Source organism: Glycine soja, chromosome 10 (genome assembly GCF_004193775.1).
Source record: "Glycine soja cultivar W05 chromosome 10, ASM419377v2, whole genome shotgun sequence".
NCBI lineage: Eukaryota > Viridiplantae > Streptophyta > Magnoliopsida > Fabales > Fabaceae > Glycine > Glycine soja.
In genome coordinates, this window is record NC_041011.1 from 27,082,433 (window position 1) to 27,085,737 (window position 3,305).

The following is a 3,305-nucleotide window of genomic DNA, read 5'->3' on the forward strand; positions in this document are numbered from 1 at the left end:
CTGAACAATTTGGTGGTAGAAATGGCATTTTTGGTACAAGTAAAATACTGCAAGTAGCTTCTTTTCCTTTCCCCGTGTCTTGTTTTATTATCTGGGCTTGCAACAATGTTTTTTTTTTTATGCATAAAGAGGAATTAGCACTATGCTTTTGTATTCTGGACTGTGTGAATTCAAATTTATGAGGTCAAATTTGTTTTTGGTTAGGCATACAATGTGGTGTAATCAAAGGAGAGAATTTGTGCTTTCATACTCAGTGGTAGTGTATAAGTTGATTTTAACTTAGATAAAAGTTTAATTCATTTTATCTTTTTATTTTAAGTACTTAGTACTCACTGAGAGGTTATATTCTTCTTCTATGAAACTTGCTGAAAAGTTTATACGAATAGGACCACAGAGTAGTGTCTCAGAAAAAGGTGTGTTCGATTTGCGGTCACCGGATTCCGGTTGGATTGGATAAAACTTCGATACAAGTTAGTGCTTTTCCTTCCGCTGTTCTGCCGGAATTTCTTTACCTAGGAAGCTACGACAACGCATCACGCTTGGAGCTTCTGAAGACTCAGGGGATTTCTCGTATCCTCAATGTAAGAGGGTAGTTATTGTCTTTTTCAATCTGTGATTGAATCTGGCATCTTTTGCAATTTCAATTTTTCGATGATCATCTATGAATGTATGCATGTGTTGATGTTTACTGTGGAATTATGGGGATGGTGGTTGGTTAAATGTTTCGGGGTTTTGTTTTTGGGTTATTATGTGTTGTTGTTTGAGGTTTCAGTTTTTATTGAGTAATTGCAGGTGGTGTGGTTTAGGTTAGGGGTTTCCTTAACAATACTCTTCTAGTTTCTAAGTGGCCAATGATGTTTGAGTCTTTATTTTCTTATACTGATTTTTATTGAGTAATTTGTAGGCGGTGTGGTGTGGTTTGGGTTAGGGGTTTCCTTAACAAATACTCTTCTAGTTTCTAAGTGGCCAATGTTGTTTGAGTGTTAATACCTTTGAATTTTCTGTTTGTGCAGACCGTCCCTTCTTGTCAAAATCTCTACAAGAACTCGTTTACCTATCACTGCCTCCCAGATGACAAAACTTTGCCATTTGATGAAGCAATTCAGTTTCTTGGTATGTTCTTTTGTGTTCATTATACTTATCATTTCATTTGCTTAGGTGCTTCTTTAACATGGATTTGAAATTTTTAATTAATACCTATCAAACATGATACTTGCGCATAGTATTGGAACTATTGGAACGTCAGCCTATTCTTCATGCTTTATACAAATAAATGATCTGCTATTAAGATCATTTTGCACATCAACTAGAGAGTTTTTTTTTAATTACCATGTGGAATTATAGGGTCCACCAAGATTGAGTTGAACAACTCTATTATATTTTGTACTATTGGATATGCTATTAAGATCCATTTTGCACATCAACTAGAGAGTTTTTTTTTATTTTCTTATATAAATTTAAATTGTGCTACAAGTGAAGAGTTGGAAACAAAAGATGGAAGGTTTGGGAATATGGATGGGTTTCGTTAGCCTGTGTCTTCTGTCTGTATCAGTATTAGGTCTGCTCCAACGCCTAGAGCACCCTGTCAAAGCTGATGGCTCACTTAGCCTTATGGTCATTGGAGACTGGGGAAGGAAAGGAACATACAACCAATCTCAAGTTGCCACTCAGGTCTTCATCCTCTATTTATTGGGAACTTGTGTTCCAGTATTAGTCTAGTAGTCTACTTAACTAAGCACAAGTTTACAATAATTTTTTAATTATGATACTGAACTTAGCATTAGCATCATTTTTAATCCTTTTATGCTCGTTTGAGGCTTTTTTTTTTTTTTTTGCTTAGGATGCTTGTGTCTAATTAGTTAAACAAATGTTCATTGCTAAAGCAAAAGCTGGAGCTCTTTAGACACTCATCTCTTTGTGTATGTCAGATGGGAAGGGTTGCTGCAAAGTTAAATATCGACTTTGTGATATCCACTGGAGACAATTTCTACGATGATGGATTGACTGGTATAGATGACCCTGCATTTGAAATTTCGTTCTAAAAAATCTACACTGCCAAGAGCCTCCAAAAGAAATGGTATAGTGGTGAGTCCAGACACACCAACCATGGATGTAACAAGCTTACATGTGAGAAAAAGTATTCCTCTAATCTTTCATTCTTCTCTCCATTAAATGTTGGTTGCAGTGTTGGGCAACCATGACTACAGGGGTGATGTTGAAGCTCAATTGAATCCAATCCTTCGGAAAATTGATCCTAGATGGATCTGCCAAAGATCATTTATTGTTGATACTGGTAAGGTGACTTCTCGGAATCTCAATAGAGGTTTTATCCTGAATAGTAAGTTAAGTAGCCTTCTAATCTTAAAACTCCCCATAAATTGTTGAGTTTTTCTTCATTGATTCAACACCTTTTGTGGACCAGTATTTTTTTAAGCCAAAGGACCACAAGTATGACTGGAGAGGAGTGCTTCCAAGGGAAAAATATTTATCAAAGCTCTTGAAGGTAAATCACTTGATCATTATTATTCCATCACAACAAATTAACATAAAAAAAAAGCAATTTAATACGATTTGACAACCTTGTCTTCTTTTTTTCGGTTTGGAACATAGGATCTAGAAATAGCATTAAAGGATTCTACTGCCAAGTGGAAGATTGTTGTGGGGCATCATCCTATAAGAAGCATAGGACATCACGGTGACACCAAAGAGCTCATAAGACAGCTCCTGCCAATTCTTGAGGTCATTCATTTAGGCCAATATATATTTTATTGTATACTATATAAGAAAATCCTAGTGATAAAATTAAACTTGCAGGAAAATAATGTGGATATGTACATTAATGGGCATGACCATTGCTTGGAACACATAAGTAGCAGAAGCAGGGCGTGTGGACAATGACCCTTTGTCTTAAGAGGTAAGACTTCTCTACACACATATTTACCTATATTTTTTTTTACCAAAAAAATGGTTGACATCTATGGGATGTGAACGTCTGTAGGAAAGATAACAGGGAATCATTATACTAGTATTATTTTTTTGTTAGATATTCTCCTTCCAAAGTAGTTATGTCCGATTAAATGTAAATACATTTCTCAACAAAAAGATTTAAATTTTAATTTGTGAGAGACTACTCTCTTTCCCTGAACTCAATATGATTGGCACTCTATTTTTTTATTTCACGCTTATCACACGGATTTCAAGTTATTACATTCTTTGTAGAGTTACAAAAATAAAATTCCATAAAGATTGATTTTAACTTGTTCTATGCGAGTTTAATTGACAAAGGAAGCACAAGTTGAAAGACG

At 35.1% G+C, this 3,305-nt stretch overlaps 1 long non-coding RNA gene across 1 annotated transcript; it reads left to right on the forward strand.

The window, feature by feature from the left end:
• The first annotated feature begins 2,402 nt into the window (after positions 1–2,402).
• On the forward strand, positions 2,403–2,740 carry LOC114370774. The gene is made up of 2 exons (XR_003657921.1): positions 2,403–2,503; positions 2,611–2,740. It is a non-coding gene; the product is annotated as an uncharacterized LOC114370774 (long non-coding RNA).
• The last annotated feature ends 565 nt before the right edge of the window (positions 2,741–3,305 follow it).